The sequence below is a fragment of the Schistocerca gregaria genome, chromosome 6 (genome assembly GCF_023897955.1).
Source record: "Schistocerca gregaria isolate iqSchGreg1 chromosome 6, iqSchGreg1.2, whole genome shotgun sequence".
NCBI classification, from domain to species: domain Eukaryota; kingdom Metazoa; phylum Arthropoda; class Insecta; order Orthoptera; family Acrididae; genus Schistocerca; species Schistocerca gregaria.
The window spans coordinates 525,779,808-525,804,853 of record NC_064925.1 but is presented as its reverse complement, the minus strand read 5'-3'; the positions used below and the strand labels follow the sequence as shown (position 1 = coordinate 525,804,853).

The 25,046-nt window shown below is 43.3% G+C and overlaps 1 protein-coding gene across 3 annotated transcripts in view; it reads right to left on the bottom strand.

The window, feature by feature from the left end:
* LOC126278594 (fatty acid 2-hydroxylase) overlaps nt 1–25,046 on the bottom strand; it is a 537,874-nt gene that overhangs the window by 468,283 nt on the left and 44,545 nt on the right. Inside the window, exon 1 of one of the 3 annotated variants that reach the window (XM_049978806.1) lies at nt 10,101–10,163. The exons of the other annotated variants lie outside the window; for them this stretch is intronic. The gene's annotated coding sequence lies outside the window, so the exon portion shown is untranslated. Of the gene's footprint in view, nt 1–10,100; nt 10,164–25,046 lie in introns of those variants that run through there. 3 annotated transcript variants of the gene reach the window in all.

Below are 25,046 nucleotides of genomic sequence, written 5' to 3'. Positions count from 1 at the left end.
TTTCATGCTTCCTGTCTACGCATTCCTACCATCTATTTCTGTTTAGCTCTGCTTTCTCGTGCACTGTATCAACTTCTAAGACATTCCTTGTGTCTTCATTTCTGAAGGCGCCCTCTCTAATGCGCCCATTAACACAATGGGGAAGCCTCATTTCTGCAGCCTTGATCGTGCTCGTACTCTTGTGTCTGGCAGCCCAAGATTCAGATCCGTACGGTAGTGCGATGGCTATTTAAAACTTCGTCCTTATCTCTTCCGTGGCTTTCTTTTTTGTAGCGTATTGATAACTGTTCCACAGATTACGTCGAATTTTAGGATGTTCTTATCTGTTCCACTGTCGAAATTTCGTCCTATGTTACATCTTGCATGGATGAATTACATTTCCTTAAGATTCTTCCAGTGTATCTCAATCTGCTACCTGCTTCTCCTACAGTTAGTTGTATGTGGCCACTCCACTTAACGTCGCTCTGGACGCTTACTGCTGTGTGTTCCACAGTTGTTGCTTTTTCCAGTCCCTTATTGCATAATGCGTAGTAGAACAATAAGGTAACATATACAATACGTTAGATGTATTTACGCGAAACTTCGATCTGTCCCTGCACCAAGCGTCGATGTTCTGCGGGGTCTTGCTCCATTTCGGTACTGTCTTCGGGCAGTGCAACTTCCCTGTATATAAAGTATCGCCCACGAATAACCTCATGGAACTCAGGCACTGTCCATTAGACAATATAATAATGTATGCATGCAGACTCTCGCTGCGAAAACATTGAATAAAATGTTCTCGGGTTTCCAACCGCGTCGATTGCTTAAAACTACACGAGCTTTTGGCCAAGCACTCCTCGGCCATGTCAGGTGGTATAACTGCCAGTGGGCTGTCGGTGCGGTGGGCATGTTTTGAGTCGCCGTTCGATGTGCCCTCTTCAACCGCGCGATCGCTGGATCCCAAAACATGCCCATATATGGTAATGTCACAGGCACCAGTGACGTCACAGCCGGCAGCTAGCGTATATAAGGGCGCACCAACAGCCCACTGGCAGTCGTACCACATGACACGGCCAAGGAGTGCTTGGCCGAAAGCACGTGTAATTTTAAGCAGTTGACGCTCTTGGAAACCCGAGAATATTTTATTCGATATAATAATGTTCCGAACGGTAAAAACCGTGTAACACATCGTTGGAGTAATCCCAAAATAATTTCTATTCCTGATGATTTCGTTCTGTTAAGAACGATATTTCTGAGTTCCTTTTACTTGGTACTGTTGAATAAACTGACAAAGCTGGTTCGATATCGCCAACCCTCCCTAAGACAGTCTCACGGCCTCGAGCTGAGCACTGTTACCAACCGTCTTCTGGATCTCAACTATGAACAGAGCGGAATTAATTGCACGACATGGTGTCTCCAGAGAAACCGAGCGCGACGATTACTCGCTTCTCACGTAAGTCAGGATGGTATCATCAAAAAGGGCAGCAAGTGAAAACTTTCCGGCTGCAAGTATCCGATAACTCCTGTGTCACTCACTTGCTTCTACTAGTGTTTTTAATAATGTGAAAAACGCACCTGACAGCACTCTCTCGGCATTTGGCACCAGTGGTGCTCCCGTGGTGCCAAATGCCGAGAGAGAGCTGCCACCAGTGGTGCTCCCGTCCTCCCTCCATGAACCATGGACCTTACCGTTGGTGGGGAGGCTTGCGTGCCTCAGCGATACAGATAGCCGTACCGTAGGTGCAACCACAACGGAGGGGTATCTGTTGAGAGGCCAGACAAACGTGTGGTTCCTGAAAAGGGGCAGCAGCTTTTTCAGTAGTTGCAGGGGCAACAGTCTGGATGATTAACCGATCTGGCCTTGTAACAATAACCAAAACGGCCTTGTTGTGCTGGTACTGCGAACGGCTGAAAGCAAGGGGAAACTACGGCCGTAATTTTTCCCGAGGGCATGCAGATTTACTGTATGATTAAATGATGATGGCGTCCTCTTGGGTGAAATATTCCGGAGGTAAAATAGTCCCTCATTCGGATCTCCGGGCGGGGACTACTCAAGAGGATGTCGTTATCAGGAGAAAGCAAACTGGCGTTCTACGAATCGGAGCGTGGAATGTCAGATCCCTTAATCGGGGCACAGAGGTTAGAAAATTTAAAAAGGGAAATGGACAGGTTAAAGTTAGATGTAGTTGGAATTAGTGAAGTTCGGTGGCAAGAGGAACAAGACTTGTGGTCAGGTGAATACAGGGTTATAAATACAAAATCAAATAAGGGTAATGCAGGAGTAGGTTTAATAATGAATAGGAGAATAGGAATGCGGGTAAGCTACTACAAACAGCATAGTGAACGCATTATTGTGGCCAAGATAGATACAAAGCCCACACCTACTACAGTAGTACAAGTTTATATGCCAACTAGCTCTGCAGATGACGAAGAAATTGAAGAAATGTATGATCAAATAAAAGAAATTATTAAGATAGTGAAGGGTGACGAAAATTTAATAGTCATGGGTGACTGGAATTCGGTAGTAGGAAAAGGGAGAGAAGGAAACGTAGTAGCTGAATATGGACTGGGGCAAAGAAATGAAAGAGGAAGCCGCCTGGTAGAATTTTGCACAGAGCACAACTTAATCATAGCTAACACTTGGTTCAAGAATCATAAAGGAAGGCTGTATACATGGAAGAAGCCTGGAGATACTGATACTTTTCAGATAGATTATATAATGGTAAGACAGAGATTTAGGAACCAGGTTTTAAATTGTAAGACATTTCCAGGTGCAGATGTGGACTCTGACCACAATCTATTGGTTATGACCTGTAGATTAAAACTAAAGAAACTGCAAAAAGGTGGGAATTTAACGAGATGGGGCCTGGATAAACTAAAAGAACCAGAGGTTGTACAGAGTTTCAGGGAGAGCATAAGGGAGCAATTGACAGGAATGGGGGAAGAAATACGGTGGAAGAAGAATGGGTAGCTTTGAGGGATGAAGTAGTGAAGGCAGCAGAGGACCAAGTAGGTAAAAAGACGAGGGCTAGTAGTAATCCTTGGGTAACAGAAGAAATATTGAATTTAATCGATGAAAGGAGAAAATATAAAAATGCAATAGATGAAGCAGGCAAAAAGGAATACAGACGTCTCAAAAATGAGATCGACAGGAAGTGCAAAATGGCTAAGCAGGGATGGCTAGAGGACAAATGTAAGGATGTAGAGGCTTATCTCACTAGGGGTAAGATAGACACAGCCTACAGGAAAATTAAAGAGACCTTTGGAGATAAGAGAACCAATTGTATGAACATCAAGAGCTCAGATGGAAACCCAGTTCTAAGTAAAGAAGGGAAAGCAGAAAGGTGGAAGGAGTATATAGAGGGTCTATACAAGGGCGATGTACTTGAGGACAATATTATGGAAATGGAAGAGGATGTAGATGAAGATGAAATGGGAGATACGATACTGCGTGAAGAGTTTGACAGAGCACTGAAAGACCTGAGTCGAAACAAGGCCCCCGGAGTAGGCAACATTCCATTGGAACTACTGACGGCCTTGGGAGAGCCAGTGCTGACAAAACTCTACCATCCGGTGAGCAAGATGTATGAGACAGGCGAAATAGCCTCAGACTTCAAGAAGAATATAATAATTCAATCCCAAAGAAAGCAGGTGTTGACAGATGTGAAAATTAGCGAATTATCAGTTTAATAAGTCACAGCTGCAAAATACTAAGGCGAATTCTTTACAGACGAATGAAAAAACTAGTAGAAGCCGACCTCGGGGAAGATCAGTTTGGATTCCGTAGAAATGTTGGAACACGTGAGGCAATACTGTCCCTACGACTTACCTTAGAAGCTAGATTAAGGAAGGACAAACCTACGTTTCTATCATTTGTAGACTTAGAGAAAGCTTTTGACTATGTTGATTGGAATACTCTCTTTCAAATTCTGAAGGTAGCAGGGGTAAAATAGAGGGAGCTAAAGGCTATTTACAATTTGTACAGAAAGCAGATGGCAGTTATAAAAGTCGAGGGACATGAAATGGAAGCAGTGGTTGGGAAGGGAGTGAGACAGGGTTGTAGTCTCTCCCCGATGTTATTCAATCTGTATATTGAGCAAGCACTGAAGGAAACAAAAGAAAAATTCGGAGTAGGTATTTAAATCCATGGAGAAGAAATAAAAATGTTGAGGTTCACCGATAACATCGTAATTCTGTAAGAGACAGCAAAGGACTTGGAAGAGCAGTTGAACGGAATGGATAGTGTCTTGAAAGGAGGATATAAGATGAACATTAACAAAAGCAAAACGAGGATAATGGAATGTAGTCGAGTTAAGTCGGTTGATGCTGAGGGAATTAGATTAGGAAATGAGACACTTAAAGTAGTAAAGGAGTTTTGCTATTTGGGCAGCAAAATAACTGGTGATGGTCGAAGTAGAGACGATATAAAATGTAGACTGGCACTGGAAAGGAAAACGTTTCTGAAGAAGAGAAATTTGTTATCATCGAGTATAGATTTAAGTGTCAGGAAGTCATTTCTGAAAGTATTTGTATGGAGTGGTAGCCATGTATGGTAGTGAAACATGGACGATAAATAGTTTGGACAAGAAGAGAGTAGAAGCTTTCGAAATGTGGTGATACAGAAGAATGCTGAAGATTAGATAGGTAGATCATATAACTAATGAGGAAGTATTGAATAGGATTGGGGAGAAGAGAAGTTTGTGGCACAACTTGACCAGAAGAAGGGATTGGTTGGTAGGACATGTTCTGAGGCATCAAGGGATCACCAATTTAGTATTGGAGGGCAGCGTGGAGGGTAAAAATCGTACGAGGGAGACCAAGAGATGACTACACTAAGCAGATTCAGAAGGATGTAGGTTGCAGTAAGTATTGGGAGATGACGAAGCTTGCAGTAGATAGAGTAGAATGGAGATCTGCATCAAACCAGTCTCAGGACTGAAGACCACAACAACGGGGCTCCCGTCGTCGACGAGCCTTGCAGTGCAGCAACTGTTTACGGTGTGACACACCAGTAAGCAGTGGAGTAGCTCACACTTACATCTATACTCAGGAAGCCACCTTGTGGTGCATGGCGGAGGGTGATTTCTATTACCATTTCACATGTACATTTGCATCTCCACCCAAAGGCATTGTAAGACGTGTATATTTCTATTGTCTATTGTGAAATCAAAATTTATGAAAGATGTTTATATTTTATTAATAGGATTAAGTAGGAATAATTAATATTTGTCATTTTGGAAATAATTGTGGTAGCAGGGATTGTCTGCACCAAAGTATTGTTGTAGGGAGACACCGCACATTGATATAGTCTGAAAAAGGGCGGGAGAGACCGCGTATAGATACATTTTAAGAAAAGAGCGGGAAAGACCACGCATTGGTACATTTTGTGATGGTAGCAGGGATTGTCTGCACCAGAAAGCATTGTTGGAGGGAGAGACCGCACTTTAGCGTTCGTAGGAAGTCAGTAGTAAGCGAGATGTGAAGCGAGTCTGTAGCAGGTCTGAAGCGAGAGATTGAGAGGAGCGATATGCCTGCCAGCCACCAGCTAAGATTTATAAGAGATTATAAACGGATGTACAGAGACATCAGCTAACTATTATCATAAGAGGAACAAATATTATTGAATTATTTTTTTGAGAAACTCAAGACTACTGAAGATATGTTTGCGCAATGCTAGTTGTAAGATTTGAACGTTTGTAAAATCATTTCATTCAGAATGTAACTAATTTTAGCCAGCAATATTGCATTACCGATTATAATCCATCCCAAAAATCATCAACGTAAAACTTTGCAAAATTTTACTTTTGTGAAGAAAAAGTTAACTATGAATTACGTATCTACAGTCAAATTAATTAAAGAATAACATCAGCTTTGGTAATAAATACAGCCACGTATTATGACAGCCCACCAGCAGCTAATAAAGTATAGTAAACAAAGTAAGTATATTCATCGGTCACGGATGTGTGTGATGTGCTTAGGTTGGTTAGGTTTAAGTAGTTCTAAGTTCTAGAGGACTGATGACCACGGATGTTAAGTCTCATAGTGCTCAGAGCCATTTGAACCATTTGAAGTATATTCATGTCACAGTTCGATGTAGCAGTCAGATGGCGATCCAATAACAGTAAAAAAAGTAAGAATCAGTTATGGGTTATTGCAGGTAGCGACTGAGGGCCACGACGACGACACATTTTACGTTTCGTCGAAATAATCAGAAAATCACTTTTAATAAGCAGCATTTAAATTTGTATGCGAAGATTGCACTTATTCTTATTGAGAAAGAGAATTAATTGTAAGTAGGCTGTTTAGGTTTTTTATTGGTAACGCCGTCGCCACGTAGCACTCTGTATGAAAATCACTGGCTGTGCCGTGTGCAGTCTGTGGCTGGTTTGCATTGTTGTCTGCCATTATAGTGTTGGGCAGCGGCAGCTGGATGCTAACAGCGCGTAGCGTTGCGCAGTTGGAGGTGAGCTGCCAGCAGTAGTGGATGTGGGGAGAGAGATGGCGGAGTTTTGAAATTTGTAAGAATGGATGTCATTATATATATATATATATATATATATATATATATATATATATATATATATATAATGACTATTAAGTTAAATACATTGTTTGTTCTCTATCAAAATCTTTCATTTGCTAACTGTGCCTATCAGTAGTTAGTGACTTCCGTAGTTTGAATCTTTTATTTAGCTGGCAGTAGTGGCGCTCGCTGTATTGCGTTAGTTATAGTAACGAAGATTTTTGGTGAGGTAAGTGATTTGTGGAAGGTATGTTAGTGAGGGCCATTTTTTTGTAGGGATTATTGAAAGTCAGATTGCGTTGCGCTAAAAATATTGTGTGTCAGTTTAAGCACAATCATGTACAATTTTTCTAAGGGGACCTTTCATAATTTCGAAGGGAAGATTTCATTTGTTATTATTAAGCAAGAGATAGAAATCCTAAGGGAAGGTTTCATAGGCTATTGTAGAAGGGAAGGTTGCGTAACAAATGAGATATAGAGGAGACGGGAAGGTTTCATCATACTCCACAAACCACCGCGTGGTGGGTGGCGGAGAATATCTTGTAGCACTACTTTTCACATCCTTTCCTGTTCTTCCTACAGACAGAGCGAGAGAAAAACGACTTCTATACGTCTCCGTACGAGCCCTAATTTCTCTTGTCTTGCCTCTGTAGTTTTTATGCGAAACGTACGTCGACGTCTGCAGATTAGTTCTGCAGTCAGCTTCAAATGTGCCGGTTCTCTAAATTTTCTCAGTATTGTTGTTATAAAAAAATGACGCCTTATTCTTTACTGAGGTTCCCACTTCAATTCACGAAGAATGTCTGTAATAACTGCTTGTCGATCGTACCTACTTGTAACTCATCTAGCAGCCCACCTCTGAATTACTTCCATGTTTTACTTTAATCAGGCCTGGAAGAGAGCCCAATCACCCGAACACTAGTGTACTATACGCGCTCTGCTTTACACATAAGCTACCATTTCCTAAAATTCTCCCACCTCAGTACAATGTGAAACGAGACTCGTCAGACCAGGCAACAACTTTCCTGTCATCAACAGTCCAATGTCAGCGTTGGCGGCCCCAGGCGAGGCGTAAAGCTTTGTGTCGTGCAGTCATCAAAAATTCACGAGTGCACGATTTCACTTCTGTCACGTTGAACGATTCTCTTCAGTTTTCGTTGGTCCCGTTCTTGTAGGATCTTTTTCCGGCCTCAGAGATTTCGGAGATCTAATGTTTTGCTGTGTTCATGATATTCACGGAATACTCGTGAAATGGTCGTACGCAAAATCCCCACTTCAGCGCTACGTCGGAGAGCTGTGTTCCATCACTCGCGCGCCGACTATAACATCACGTTCAAACTCACTTAAATCTTGATAACCTGCCATTGTAGCCGCAGTAACTGATCTAACAACTGCGCCAGACACTTATTATCTTATACAGGAGTTCCCGACCGCTGCTCCGTATTCTGCCTGTTTACATATCTCTGTATTTGAATACGCGTGTCTACGCCAGTTTCTTTGGCGCTTCAGTATATCTACTGATGTCCAACTGTATACTGCTAGTTCCATGAATCAGTAATAAATAGAACACAGAATATTCTCCATCACACGTTACACTGAATGTTCACCACCAAACATTAATTTCAGTGGTTCTCGAAAAATGTTGAAATGTGTGTGAGTTCCTAAGGGACCAAACTGCTGAGATCATCGGTCCCTACACTTACACACTACTGAAACTAACTTATGCTAAGAACAACACACACACGCCCATACAAGAGCGAGGACTCGAACCTCCGGTGGGAGGGGCCTCGCAGTCCGTGACAAGGCGCCTCAAACCCCACGGCAACTCCACGCGGCAGTGGTTCTCGAATTATTGCGTAATGCTCTGTAAACCAACAGAGCCCTCAAGCAAGTTGGATGTTCGTAGTTCACGTTCTTCCGCCGACAGTCTCACGTCAGCAAAGTAGGCCTGTTATTATGTGAATCTGCCCAAAGGCTCTTTTATTATAAAGGAATGACCTGCGACCTCTTCCAGTCGCTGTACCTACCGTTAGTCCAGTGGCCTCCGTTAAACGGCTACTAGATGAGGAGTAGGTTCTTTCACATAATGTGTATAGAATCTCACAGGTATCTCGTCCGTTCCAGATGCCTTTCCACTGTCCAAAGATTTTAATTGATTGCGTCTTCACGGATCACTCTGCTCAATATCTGCCATTTCAGCGCTCGTGATATAGTTATTTGCACTGAAGAACCAAAGAGACTGGTACACCTGTCTAATGTGTAGGGCCCCCGCGAGCATGCAGAAGTGCCGCAACAACACGACGTGGGATGGATTCGGCTAATGTCTGAAGTAGAGCTGGAGGCAATTGACACCATGAATGCTGCAGAGCTGTCCATAAATCAGTAAGTTTACGAGGGGGTGGAGTTCTTATCTGAACAACACGTTGTAAGGCATCACAGATATCCTCAATAATGTTCTTGCCTGGGAAGTTTGGTGGCTAGCGGAAATGTTTAAACTCAGAAGAGTGTTCCTGGAGCCACTCTGTAGAAATTCTGGTCGTGTGTTATGTCGCATTGCCCTGCTGGAACTGCCCAAGTCCATCGGAATGCAGAATGGACTTGAATGGATGCAGGTGGTCACACAGGATGCTTACGTACGTATCACCTGTCAGAGTCGTATCTAGACGTATTAGGGGTTCTATCCCATATCACTCCAACTGCACACGCCCCACAGAACCTCCACCAACTAGAACAGTCCCTTGCTGACATGCAGGGTCCACGTATTCATGGGGTTGTCTTCATACCCCTGTAGGTCCATTCGCTCGATACAATTTGAAACCAGACTCATCCGAGCAGCAACATGTTTCCTGTCATCAACAGTTCAATGTCGATGCTGACGGGCGCAGGCGAGGCGTAAAGCTATGTGTCGTGCAGTCATCAAGGGTACACGAGTAGACCTTCGGCTCCGAATACCCACATCGATGATGTTTCGTTGAAAGGTTCGACTTATTAAATCTGGCTTGTCTCGCCCTTCTATGCCATTTGAAACTGATACATGTACTTGTTGATCGCCCACCATTGAAAACCGCAGCAACTTGCGGAAGGGTTGCACTTCTGTCACGTTGAACGATTCTCTTCAGTCGTCGTTGGTCCCATTGCAGCAGGATCTTTTTCTGGCCGCAGCGATGTCGGAGATATGATGTTTTACCGGATTCCTGATATTCATGATACACTCGTGAAATGGTCGTACGAGAAAATCCCCACTTCATCGCTACCTCGGGCATGTTGTGTCCCATCGTTAGTGCGCCGACTATAGCAACACGTTCAAACTCATTTAAATCTTGATAACTCCACTTGTAGCAGCAGTAACAGATCTAACAACTGCGCCAGACACTTGTTGTGTTATATAGGCGTTGCCGACAGCAGCGCCCTATTCTACCTGTTTATATTTCTCCCTATTTGAATCCGCATGCCTATTCCAATTTATTAGAAGCTTCAGTGTAGATGTTAACATAATCATAGCAATTGCATTTTCGTACACGTGTCTTCATTGTCCTCGACGCTGTCGTTTTTCTTAAGTTCTTACAAAACGAGATATGAACACATATCTGTGACTTACTTCAGTCAGTACCTGCATAGCTCGTTAGCGAGGCCGTCGTTTCATCCTCGGAAAGTCTGTCACATATCAGGAAGTTTTTTATCCTCAGTGGCCTCGCCGACGACGAGACTTTAAATGCTAATCCTCTGATAAGAATAAGGGCCAAAGACAAGAGAGAGACTTTGCGTCCTTCTTATCACTGCGCCACTTTCTGCACGACGCTCTACAGGTGGTGGGTGCAGTCTTGCACAGCGTGAACTTGTCAGACTCTCACACACCAGATAAACAGAAAATGTTAAAGTTACATTGCGATTCCGCCAGCATGACTCCGAGCTATTTTAAATATTAAAATTATCGACTTATTAAATCTGGCTTGTCTCGCTCTTCTATGCCATTTGAAACTGATACATGTACCCTTAACAATCTTTAAATTTGGCAGAAAAGTTTAGCCTAGCTGAATTATAGTTTAACCTTTAGTCAAGTTCCTTGATGCAGTGGAGCCTAACGTACATAAATCCGACAAACCAGTGAGATCTGGAGACATTATTCTGACTGTGGAGAAATACCTGTGGGGCTCCCCAAGGCTCAATCTTAGATCCTCATAAATTACACTCCGGCAAAACAGTGACGCAGCTCAGAAAGACTGACACTGCTAAAACATACAATGCTTCGTAAAACTCGACTTCAAAAATTAATTCTATAAAACTTATACAATAAGCTTCCTTAAATTTAAGTAAGTATTGTTTTCAGTAAATTCCGTTATATTTTTCGTGCACGTTGGGGCACTTCACACGTATTGTTCAGTGACAAAGACTAAAGATGTCGTTTTTCGACTTGGGTCACTTTTCTTGCCAGGGTGAGATATGTAAACGACTTCGTCTAACATACAACAAGCAGATTCAGTTCTTTCTGCAGATGACACTAGCATTGTTAGCAATCCAAGCATACATACAGCGACAGAAGAAATGGTAAGCAAGGTTCTCAAAAGTATCATTGACTGGTTTTCTGCGAATAGTCTCACCCTCAGCTTTTTTAAACAAAAAAAAGACAGCATATTCAGTTTTGCACATCAAGAGCTATAAATGTAAGGCATGGTGAAGAAACAATAAAAAGGGTGGAAACTTCAAAATTCTTAGGTATCCTTATTGATGAGAATTTAAACTGGAAAACGCACATTTAGGAACTTCTGAGACAACTTGGTTCAGCCACATTTGCAAGTAGAACAATTACAAATCTTGGGAAGAGAGCAAATCAGTAAGTAATCATATTTTGCATATTTTCATTGAATAATGTCAAAAGAAATAGTTTCGTGGGGTAACTCATCCTAAAAAAAAGATACTCGTCATTACTTAAAAACGTGCTGTAAGACTGATACGTGCTGCTTTCCAAAGATAGTCTTGTAGATGTCTGATAAAGGAGTTGCGCATTCTGACTACTGCTTCACAATATATTTATTCCCTCACGAAGTTTGTCGTAAATAATCCACTGCAGTTCAAATGTAACTATTATGTACATAATAACAATACCTGAAGGAAAAAATGACATCCTTTACTACACATTAAAATTGTCTATAGCCCCAAAAGGGGTGCATATGCCGCAAGTGAAATTTTTAATAACTTATCCAGTGATATAAAATGTCTGACACACAGCAAAGTAAAATTTGAAAACAAAATGAAAGAGTTCCTCCTTGACAACCCCTTCTATTAAGTAGAAGAATTTCTATTTTTGTAATGTGTAAAAGGTGGTGGGTAGTAAATACTAACTCACATCTGTATATTTTTTCAATAAATAAAAAGTAAAAGTATAGAATATTGTTAGTAGTCTATACTCCATGACTGTGTAGCATACGCTATATATGAAGGAATAAAGTTTCATACAGCTGAAAGATTTAGTTAAGGGCAGACACGTTCCTAAACAAATAAAATAAATTTCACGTGCCAAGAGTAGGTGCGCACTAAATGAAACTTCATAAGCGAAATTCCTTGGTAGCCTAGTGGATAATAATTGCAGTCCTAAAAGCACGTTAATAAGTTAGCCGAAAGCTCAGTTCTGCTTGTTCTGCTCATTGAAACCTATACCGTTGTGTTGGCCCACAGGTAGGATTTGCTAGCATTCTTTGCATAATTGCGCCCATTGGTGTCCGGTGACATTAGGGAGGCTCTTATGTTTCAAGACCGATTGTTTCTTTGTACTACTTGTCAGTTCTACCAAAAATGAGTATGTCTAATTTGGGCCCAGTAGGAAAAGGGTAAGAGGTACTCCTCGACCCCTACGTTAAGAAAAAATACCCTCCCCCCCCCCCCCCCCCCCCGCCTCACCTTCCCTTCTTGCAAATGCCTGTGGACTCAATTGTCATCGGACAAGGTGATAATGAGTGTTTCCTGTTTGATGGCGACAATTAGTTACAGTGTGATAATGACAGTATAAGCCGAAAACCTGTTAACGAAATAAATTAATACTTTAGAACATACACAATTTTGATCTTCATCTGTAATCTGAGGGTCCAAATGATTGGGAAAGAGCACAAGTAGTTCCAAGTTTTCAAGAAGGTTCGTCGAGCAGATGCGCAAAACTATATTGGCCCATATCTCTGACATCGATCTGTTGTAGAATTTTAGAACATGTTTTTTGCTCGCGTAACATGTAATTTCTGGAAACCCAGAATCTACTCTGTAGGAATCAACATGGATTCCGGAAATAGCAATCGTGTGAGACCCAACTCGCTTTATTTGTTCATGAGACCCAGAAAACATTAGATACGGGATCCCAGGTAGATGCTATTTTCCTTGACTTCCGGAAGGCGTTCGATACAGTTCCGCACTGTCGCCTGATAAACAAAGTAAGAGCCTACGGAATATCAGACCAGCTGTGTGGCTGGATTGAAGAGTTTTTAGAAAACAGAACACAGCATGTTGTTCTCAATGCAGAGACGTCTACAGACGTTAAAGTAACCTCTGGCGTGCCACAGGGGAGTGTTATGGGACTATTGCTTTTCAAAATATATATAAATGACCTCGTAAATAGTGTCGGAAGTTCCATGCGGCGTTTCGCAGATGATGGTGCAGTATACAGAGAAATTGCAGCATTAGAAAACTGCAGCGAAATGCAGGAAGATCTGCAGCAGATAGTCACTTGGTGCAGGGAGTGGCAACTGACCCTTAACAAAGACAAATGTAATGTATTGCGAATACAAAGAAAGAAGGATCCTTTATTGTATGATTATATGATAGCGGAACAAACACTGGTAACAGTTACTTCTGTTAAATATCTGGGAGTATGCGTACGGAGCAATTTGGAGTGGAATGATCATATAAAATTAATTGTTGGTAAGGCGGGTGCCAGGTTGAGATTCATTGGGAGGGTCGTTAGAAAATGTAGTCCATCAACAAAGGACGTGGCTAACAAAACACTCGTTCGACCTATACTTGAGTATTGCTCATCAGTGTGGGATCCGTACCAGGTCTGGTTGACAGAGAAGATAGAGAAGATTCAAAGAAGAGCGGCGCGTTTCGTCACAGGGTTATTTGGTAAGCATGATATCGTTACGGAGATGTTTAGCAAACTCAAGTGGCAGAATCTGCAAGAGAGGCGCTCTGCATCGCGGCGTAGCTTGCTATCCAGGTTTCGAGAGGGTGCGTTTCTGGATGAGGTATCAAATATATTGCTTCCCTCTACTTATACCTCCCGAGGAGATCACGAATGTAAAATTAGAGAGAGTCGAGAGCGCACGGAGACTTTCCGGCATTCGTTCTTCCCGCGAACCATTCGCGACTGGAACAGGAAATGGAGGTAATGCAGAGGCACGTAAAGTACTCTCCGCCACTCACCGTTGGGCGGCTTGTGGAGTATAAATGTAGTTGTAGGTGTAATCCAATATTAGTAATATGTGGTATGAGTCCCAAACACTTGAGCAGTATTCTGGATGCTATGTATGCAGTCTCCACTATAAACTGACAGCATCCCCTGAGTAACAAACCGAGCGATGTGGCGCAGTGGTTAGCACTCTGGACTCGCATTCGGAAAGACGACGGTTCAAACACGCGTCCGGCTATCCTGATTTAGGTTTTCCGTGATTTCCCTAAATCACTTCACGCAAATGCCAGGATGGTTCCTTTCAAAGGGCACGGCCGACTTCCTTCCGCGTCCTTCCCTAATGCTATAGGACCGATGGCCTCGCTGTTTGGTCCCTTCCCCCATATCAAACAACCAACTGAGTAATACACGAATGAACTAATATCCGCCACCTGATTTACATACGATAGACTTTATGGGATCATTGCACTCCTCCATGGTCACAAACTGTTACACGCATGAATTTTTATGAGCGGACCGATTTCAGTTGTGGCTCATTGATACTGTTGTCATACAATAGTACATACTGATGCTTTTTGAAGTACACAATTTTACATTTCTGATCTTTTATTAAATCAAGTTACTAATCATTGCATCACTTCGACATGTAGCTATGACTGGACAGGATTCTTCCGCAGCTTTTTCCACACAATAAAAGCCTGAGTCCGCAGCTCGTGGTCGTGTGGTAGCGTTCTCGCTTCCCGCGCCCGGGTTCCCGGGTTCGATTGCCGGTGGGGTCAAGGATTTTCTCTGCCTCGTGATGACTGGGTGTTGTGTGCTGTCCTTAGGTTAGTTAGGTTTAAGTAGTTCTAAGTTCTACGGGACTGATGACCATCGATGTTAAGTCCCATAGTGCTCAGGGCCAATAAAAGTCTGAGGTTGCCGATAATACGGTTTCTGGGATTATTAAGACACAACATAGAGAGCAAGGACCGCAACACAATTCCATGAGTCACGTTTGAAGTTACTTCCACATCCGTCGATGACTTTTCAACCAAGATAATATGCTTCGTCTTCCCTATCCATAAATCCTTAATCCAGCCACAAATTTTATTTGATACATAATACGATAGCACTTTAGTGAATAGGCGTCGGTGTGGTACTTTTCTGCGCATGGATTCACAGTTTATTTTAGTTAAAAGAGGGGATAAATCAGCTGCAGTTTGTGTATATAATCTGGCAGGGGCTCCATCAGGCCACGGTGGATGTTTCAGTTTTAGCCATTAAAGAAATTTCTCAGCGATCTTGACACTGATATTTGTACGACCCATCTTTGCAGTGGTGTGAGAATTGTAACTTTGACAGTGCCGTTGGATCTTTTTAATATAACATTTAGAATTTTTTATTTTGCTTTGCTACGCTCATTTTGGGTTCGATGTCATCGATGAGTGTCTGCTCTCTAAATCTGATGTTTTGGCGTCTTCGCATACGACCATGAAGTCTTTGGGTTGCGTGGGAGATCTTTGGACAAGATACGCTCTCTCATGTGATTTGTGAGTAAATAATATTGACTCATTCAAAAGGACTTGCCACGTTCACTCGGAGAAAACTAGCTGGGTTTTGCACATGAACAACACTTTTTTTAACCATTTTAAAGGAAGATGTGCACTGTTCTCCAGATTTCATTTTCAACAGTCTTCGAGAACAACTGGAAACTTTGGTTTTTAAATCTAACTTGGAAGGTTCCTTTGTGGTACTCTCCTGTTACTGCATACGGAAGTAGTTCACAGTAGTTTAATGTCCTTACATGGTAATATATTATTTATTCTAACAATTATTTAAAATGTCTTTTTCGTTTTTTTAAGTAAATTGTCTTCTGACTTTTAAGTTTGCTTGGAACCTTTATGTGTTATGTAACGACTCGTTTTGTAATCAAGCAGCTTTGGCTCAAATGTTCCCACAGAACCTGGCGAATTCAAAAAATAAATAAAAATTAGAAATTGGCAAGTTATGTTCTTTGTATCCGACTGCATATAAAAAAGGCTGTCCATTACACCCGCCGAACGAGAGTTACGAATGTTGCGCTCGGTATCGAGTCCACAGCCACTAAGCGGCGATGGGTTAAATGGAGAACGTAAAGGTTGCGTTCACCGTTCGCGGGCCAACCATTCTGTAAACACAGCTACGTCTGCCAACATCAGGATGAAAGCCGTCCAGAGAGAAATCGAATACAACATCGAGCTACATAGCTACATGGTGAGGTCGTCAACAATGGGCTGACATCGCAAGTTCAGAACAGGTTCACACAGCGGACTGATGTGCGGTGGACTCCATGGGGAGAGTTTGTTTGGCGAGCGCATTTAGTGTCTGCGGTGGGCACAAGCTCTAAACGCGGCTTCTGAAGGCCTCTGCCTCCCAACAATTTGCGCTTCGCCTATCATATCGACATCACAGTCTACGATAAACAGTGACGAAACCCCATTGGACAAAAAATGCAATTTTTTGAGAGCTACAACGATACTAGCTCTCCAAGCGGCTGGCATGTGGTAACAGACTAATTGCATGACATCAACTGAGAAATTGATAGAATATTGTTAACACTATTACTTCCACCTTTCCCTGTTACTAAACGGGGTCATTTTTTCAGTGCGAATAGGAAAACGCAACTGAACTTAAATCCCACCTTCGGCTAACGGTAATATTTGTAACAAAATCTGAGCGCAGTGTAGTATATAAAGTCCACAGCAGCCTGGTCGTAATAGTACCATCGGAAGATTTGAGATTCATTTTAATAAATTTAAAACTAGGAATGATATTTACATACTGGACATTAGTTGCTATTTATTCTTATAAAAGACCTTTTGGTCTTGTCCTTGCTTCTGTGTCTTGCATGTCCCTGACATGTTTATCTATTTTGCTTCTCAGATATTAAAATGTGTATATCCGTTCTAGGATCACATTTAGTCCTTCAGCATGTCCACGTGTGACGCTTTCTTTTTATTTGTGCGCATCTGCTAATCACCAGTTAGCATATGTTCTATATTACGTTTAGCCCAAGAGCCCACTCCCTATTCTGTTTCTGCTGCGACTACTGCATCATCGATTAATCGTATTGTGCTAATTTTTTGTCCTCGACAAACCTGAACAGTCCTTCAGGTTCCTCATTTTCTTTTCAATGAACAAGTAGACATCAGTAAAGTCAATACACCTGCCATGCGCCATTATGGTTTTGGCTTCTTATAAAATATCTGTCAGTCAGACTACTGTAATTAGTAGGTTTCCTTTAATTTACGTCTACGGTCACAAACTTTTTGTTAACAGATTACCGGTTTCGATCTTCAATGACCATCATTAGATCTGCAGCAAAAATGTGAAAACACATAAATACACTCGCAGGTTGTCTACAACTCTAAAACAATACATATACTCCTGGAAATGGAAAAAAGAACACATTGACACTGGTGTGTCAGACCCACCATACTTGCTCCGGACACTGCGAGAGGGTTGTACAAGCAATGATCACACGCACGGCACAGCGGACACACCAGGAACCGCGGTGTTGGCCGTCGAATAGCGCTAGCTGCGCAGCATTTGCGCACCGCCGCCGCCAGTGTCAGCCAGTTTGCCGTGGCATACGGAGCTCCACCGCAGTCTTTAACACTGGTAGCATGCCGCGACAGCGTGGACGTGAACCGTATGTGCAGTTGACGGACTTTGAGCGAGGGCGTGGGGCGTGAGGTCTCCACAGTACATCGATGTTGTCGCCAGTGGTCGGCGGAAGGTGCACGTGCCCGTTGACCTGGGACCGGACCGCAGCGACGCACGGATGCACGCCAAGACCGTAGGATCCTACGCAGTGCCGTAGGGGACCACACCGCCACTTCCCAGCAAATTAGGGACACTGTTGCTCCTGGGGTATCGGCGAGGAACATTCGCAACCGTCTCCATGAAGCTGGGCTACGGTCCCGCACACCGTTAGGCCGTCTTCCGCTCACGCCCCAACATCGTGCAGCCCGCCTCCAGTGGTGTCGCGACAGGCGTGAATGAAGGGACGAATGGAGACGTGTCGCCTTCAGCGATGAGAGTCGCTTCTGCCTTGGTGCCAGTGATGGTCGTATGCGTGTTTGGCGCCGTGCAGGTGAGCGCCACAATCAGGACTGCATACGACCGAGGCACACAGGGCCAACACCCGGCATCATGGTGTGGGGAGCGATCTCCTACACTGGCCGTACACCTCTGGTGATCGTCGAGGGGACACTGAATAGTGCACGGTACATCCAAACCGTCATCGAACCCATCGTTCTACCATTCCTAGACCGGCAAGGGAACTTGCTGTTCCAACAGGACAATGCACATCCGCATGTATCCCGTGCCACCCAACGTGCTCTACAAGGTGTAAGTCAACTACCCTGGCCAGCAAGATCTCCGGATCTGTCCCCCATTGAGCATGTTTGGGACTGGATGAAGCGTCGTCTCACGCGGTCTGCACGTCCAGCACGAACGCTGGTCCAACTGAGGCGCCAGGTGGAAATGGCATGGCAAGCCGTTCCACAGGACTACATCCAGCATCTGTACGATCGTCTCCATGGGAGAATAGCAGCCTGCATTGCTGCGAAAGGTGGATATACACTGTACTAGTGCCGACATTGTGCATGCTCTGTTGCCTGTGTCTATGTGCCTGTGGTTCTGTCAGTGTGATCATGTGATGTATCTGACCACAGGAATGTGTCAATAAAGTTTCCCCTTCCTGGGACAATGAATTCACGGTGTTCTTATTTCAATTTCCAGGAGTGTAGATCATAATGAAAAAGTAGTACTGACAGTATATACATCTGTGCGCTTTAAGAGGCTTACCATCATCATCATTTAAGACTGATTATGCCTTTAAGCGTTCAGTCTGGAGCATAGTCCCCCTTATAAAATTCCTCCATGATCCCCTATTCAGTGCTAACATTGGTGCCTCTTCTGATGTTAAGCCTGTTACTTCAAAATCGTTCTTAACCGAATCCAGGTACCCTCTCCTTGTTCTACCCCAACTCCTCCTACCCTCTACTGCTGAACCCATGAGTCTCTTGGGCAGCCTTGCTTCTCTCATGCGTATAACATGACCCCAGCATCTAAGACTGTTCGCCCTGACTGCTACATCTATAGAGTTCATTCGCAGTTTTTCTTTAATTTCCTCATTGTGGACACCCTCCTGCCATTGTTCCCATCTACTAGTACCTGCAATCATCCTAGCTACTTTCATATCCGTAACCTCAATCTTTTTTTGTATGGGTGAATTTCCTGTCGTCGTAGTCTTTGTGTAACCCTTTTAACAAAAGGGGACTGAGTTCTAAGAGGCTTCGTCAAGAATTTCTGCATCCACTCGTATACTATCTGGACAGCCTGAAACCTTCCCGTCTCCTCTATATCTCGTTTGTTACGCAACCTTCCCTTCTACAATAACCTATGGAACCTTCCCTTAGGATTTCTATCTCTTGCTTAATACGAACAAATGAAATCTTCCCTTTGAAATTAATTCTCTTTCTCAATAATAATAATTGCAATCTTCGCATTCAAATTTAAATGCTGCTTATTAAAAGTGATTTGCTGATTATTTCGACGAAACATGGAATGCGTCGTCGTCGTGGCCCTCAGTCGTTACCTGCAATAACCCAAAACTGTTCCTTACTTTTTTTACTGTTATTGGATCGCCATCTGACTGCTACGTCCAACTCTGAAATGAATATGCTTCCTCTGTTTTGCTAAACTCTATTAGCTGCTGGTGGGCTTTCATAATAAGTGGCTGTATTTATTAGCAAAGCTGACGTTATTCTTTAACTAATTTGACTGAAGTTACGTAATTCATAGTTAAACTTTTTCTTGACAACAATAAAATTTTGCATAGTTTTACGTTGATGGTTTTTGGGATAGATTATAATCAGTAACGCAATATTGGTGGCAAAAATTAATTGTATTCTGAAAACGATTCTTCAAATATTTACTGTTGGTAATGAAATGATTTTCCAAACTTTCAAATGGGACTTACTTTTTACAATAATCTTACAACTAGCATTATGCAAACATACCTTCAGTAGTCTTGAGTTTCTCAAATAATAATAATAATAATAATAATAATAATAATAATAATAATTCAATGATATTAGTTCCTCTTTTGATAATAGTTAGCTGATGTCTCTGTACATCCGTTTATAATCTCTCGTAAATCATAGCTGGTGGCTGGCTGGCACACCGCTCCTCTCAACCTCTCCCTTCAGACCTGCCACCGACTCGCTTCACATCTCACTTACTACTGACTTCCTACGTACGCTAACGTGCGGTCTCTTCCGCCAACAATGCTTTCTGGTGCAGACAATCCCTGCTACCATTACAAAATGTATCGATGAACGGCTTTTCCCGCTCTTTTCTTAAAATGTATCCATACGCGGTCTCTTCCGCCCTCAATGTGCGGTCAATCCCGACAACAATACTTTGGTGCAGACATTCCCTGCTACCACAATTATTTCAAAATGGCAAATATTAATTATTCCTCCTTAATACTATTAATAAAATATAAACATCTTTCATAAATTGTGGTTTGGCTATAGGCAGTAGAAATATACGCGTCTTACATAAATTGTGGTTTGACAATAGATAATAGAAATGTCCACGTCTTACAAGCTGAACACTCGTTTCCCGTCTGTTTTCTGGGATTTTCCAACGCTAGTATAGGACAGCATCCACTACGGCTTCGACTCTCCATATTACCAATTAACATCTTCATCAACATCATCATCTCAATATCCTTCAACGTCCATGACGTATGCTGTCCAAATAATGCTTTAACACTCTTGCACGACGTTCGTAAGTCTTCAGAAAAATCCTCCTCTCTCGTCTGGGAAAGAACCAGTAATGACAGCCGTTCTTGTTGTTAACCGACAAAGCGCAAACGGTCCAAGCTTGGAATAAACGTACAAGGCACTTGTCAGAACGAACATTGCGCAAAAGACGCGTTCTCCTGTTCACGGTTAGGAGAGACAGCGTGCTCCAGTGAACTCCACACTAGAGATAGGTCGTTCGCGAACTAACATGTCGAAAGGAACGGTTCACCAAGATGAACGGAAGGACCTAGGAACGAATTCTGAGGAACAGTCTTCCGTAGTTCACTTCGGTCGTGGCTTTCTACCTATAGTTCCCGGGAACTAGAAACGGTCGGTCTCGTTCCAGCCTCGGTCCCGTTCCGTCTGTGCCTCGGTCTCGGTCTCCCTCGGCCGGACTCGCCCTTTTCCGTGTCGCCACCCGTCGCAGTTCCACTGTCGACTCTTCCTAGTTAGTTCAGTATCGAGTTGTTCGTTTCGTTCCGTGCGCACGCCCATTCTAAATCTATTTCAAACCGTTCTTGAACTCTGGACTTCTGGCTCTTTTCGTACTCTTTCAACGTCCGCGACCGGTGATTAAAATGTAATTTATAATTACGTAAATTACAAAAAAATTACGTGGTATTTAATAATACATCTTTTTAGGTAACAAAAGGGCATATCAGCATATTTCACTATTTCGATTAACAGCTGAAGACAGTTACACTACTGGCCATTAAAATTGCTGCACCCAGAAGAAATGCAGATGATAAACGGGTATTCATTGGACATGTGATTACATTTTCACGCAGTTTGGGTGCATAGATCCTGAGAAATCTGTACCCAGAACAACAACCTCTTGGCCATAATAACGGCCTTGATACGCCTGGGCATTGAGTCAAACAGAGCTTGGATTGAGTGTCGAGGTACAGCTGCCCATGCAGCTTCATGCACGATACCATACTTCATCAAGAGTAGTGACTGGCGTATTGTGGCGAGCAAGTTGATCGGCCACCATTGAGCAGACATTTTCAATTCGTGAGATATCTGGAGAATGTGCTGGCCAAGGCAGCAGTTGAATATTTTCTGTATCCAGAAAGTCCCGTACAGGACCTACAACATGCGGTCGTGCATTATCGTGCTGAAATGTAGTGTTTCGCAGGGATCGAATGAATGGTAGAGCCACGGGTCGTAACACATCTGAATTGTAACGTCCACTGTTCAAAGTGCCGTCAAGGTGAACAAGAGGTGACCGAGACGTGTAACCAAGGGCACCCGATACCATCACGCTGGGTGATACACCAGTATTGCGATTGCGATTGCGAATACACGCTCCCAGTGTGCGTTCACCGTGATGTCGCCAAACACTGATACGACCATCCTGATGCTGTAAACAGAACCTGGATTCATCCGAAAAAATGACATTTTGCCATGCGTGAACTCAGGTTCGTCGTTGAGTACACCATCGCAGGTGCTCCTGACTGTGATGCAGCGTCAACAGTAACCGTAGCCATGTTCTCCGATCTGATGGTCCGTGCTCCTGCAAACGTCTTCGAACCGTTCGTGCAGATGGTTGTTGTCTTGCAAATGTCCCCATCTGCTGACTCAGGAATCGAGACGTGGCTGCACGATCCGTTACAGCCATGCAGATAAGGTGCCTGTCATCTCGAAAAACCGCAATCGCGATAGGCTACAATCCGACCTTTGTCAAAGTTGGTAACGTGATGGTACGCATTTCTCCTCCTTACACGAGGCATCACAACAACGTTTCACCAGGCAACGCCGGCCAGCTGCTGTTTGTGTATGAGAAATCGGTTGGAAATTTTCCTCATGTCGGCACGTTTTTGGTGTCACCACCAGCGCCAACCTTGTGTGAATGCTCTGAAAAGCTAATCATTTGCATATCACAGCATCTTCTTCCTGTCGGTTAAATTTCGTGTCTGTAGCACGTCATCTTCGTGATGTAGCAATTTGAGTGGCCAGTAGTGTATAAACAGGCACTGCAACACGAGTAGCCGTTTTCCGCCTTTTTTGATCCATTGTTGTGGAAGGGAGACCGACGTACAACCGAAAGATACCCGCGCTCCATAATCGAGAGTGTGGTGTCACATTTTGTAAAGAGAATATGACAGCTTCTACAATATTATTTCAGTGCTACAGGGTGGCGCACGAAATATCGCCCCCGAGTACTAGACTGCTCATTGTCGCCCAACAATCGTCATCTATTGTTTCGAAGTTGTTGGTTGCATTAGCTTATTTGTTATTTCTTTACTGCCTAGTTATCACGTGTTTATCAATTCTGCTCGTAGAGGTCAATAAATCGTGCGTGATTGGCAAGCAGTCTGTACTCTGATCCTGCTTTTCGTGTGCCGCCTTGTATTATTTCACTGCGATCAGCCACATAACGCTTCAGTTGGCTAAACGAGAGCTTTTGCAGAATCACAAAAATTACTTACACAGGTGTGTGAGAATTCTATAATGAATAAAAAATCTGTACTCCAGGGGGAAGGCAAGTGCCTCCTCTTGACGCCTTCCCTCGTCAGTCACCTACGCTACTATTTATCAATTTTTGATAAGAACCATATACCATGCACAAATGAACGGTGAAGGAGTAAAAATGGAGGATTCCAAAGAAAGAGTGATCACCAGTGACCTAGTTCTCAAGGCTAAACGAGTTTGTCTCTCTCTACTCCACACAGAATGCAGGTTCACTTGCCCTTCCGCTACACAGTTGACTGTTGGTGGCGATTTCCCGCATTTAAAAGAGTATTGAGAAAGAGGTTTCCGATCACACATTATACAGCATATTTTGGGCTAGAAGCGTATAGCTCAAAACAACAAAAATACGATGCTGAAAAGTTGAGGGCAACGTACAATCAGAATTACAGAAGCTAGCATTAACGTATAGAGCAAGTAACTCCAAATCGAATATCGACGAAAGCATTGAGGCTGGACACAAAAGTCAGTGCGGAGTACTGACCTTAATCAGACACGTAATTCCCTTCAGGATCAAGTCAGGAAACTGCTGAATCTGGGTCAGCTATGGATGTAGATTCATTGGTGCAATGAAATGAAATAAGCGTGTGGCATTGTTGGCCGGGAGCCCATCCGGAAACTTTGGCCGCCGAGTGGGAGACTTATTTCAGTCGACGCCACATTGAGCGACTTGCGTGCAGGTGATGAGGATGAAATTATGATGAGGACAACACAACACCTAGTGCAAGAGCGGAGAAAAATCTCCAACGCGGCCGGGAATCGAACCCGCGCCCGCTGCATGGGAGGCAAGCACGTTACCACCCAGCTAAGCTGGCGGACATTGCTGCAATGATGACGAGTGAAGCAGAAATACATTCAAAGTGCCTACTTATAATTACGTCTGTGATCCAAAAACTGGATTTATCCTAGGGCCGAGATCTGCTTTAAATGATACTCTATACGCTATTGACGTTAGCACTAAAGTTTCTGCGACACTGTCAGTGACTTTCACCCACTGATGATACTTTGAAAGATACCAAGTTTACTGACATTCTGATTTCTCGTTCAACTATGTGACCCAGAAAGATGGCCGCTTGTGAACAGGACCACACATATGAAAGCGCAGTTGAGTACAACCCAGAATACCACGAGGGTTGCTGTTCAGTCCTTGTCTACTGCAGCATTTATCTTCCCTCTCACCTAACTCTGACCTCACGTACAAAACATGATTTCACCCATCGTCGATTGACCGTTATATCTCTGACTGAAATGGAAAATTTTACACCATGAACACTCTGATCGAACCCTACCAAACTGATGCTGATACTGATCCACGCACGTGTTATACATTGATTAACATTTCATCCCTATCTGAGCTCATTTTCAGGGCAGGAAAAGTCATTCCTACAGATGAATAGTGTTAGTGCCTGTAGGTTACTGGTATTATCCAACGTTAATGGGACTTTTCAAATGGAGATCGCGACACCGCAAATGTGTGTGTGTGAAATCTTGTGGGACTCAACTGCTAAGGTCATCACTCACCAAGCTTACAGACTACTGAACCTAAATTATCCTAGGGACAAACACACTCACCCATGCCCGAGGGAGGACTCGAACCTCCGCCGGAACCAGCCACACAGCCCATGACTGCAGCGCCTGAGACCACTCGGCTAATCCCGCGCGGCTCGCGACACCGGCAACCCCAGTGCATTCGCGTATGCAGTTCCTCGACATTTTTCGGACTTTAATGAAGTTAGAATCATTAGCATGAGGAAGGTTGGACAATCTTAGTGACAGGTCGCACGGACGACGGGATGTATTACAGTTAATGTACATGTACATCTACATGGGTACTCTGCAA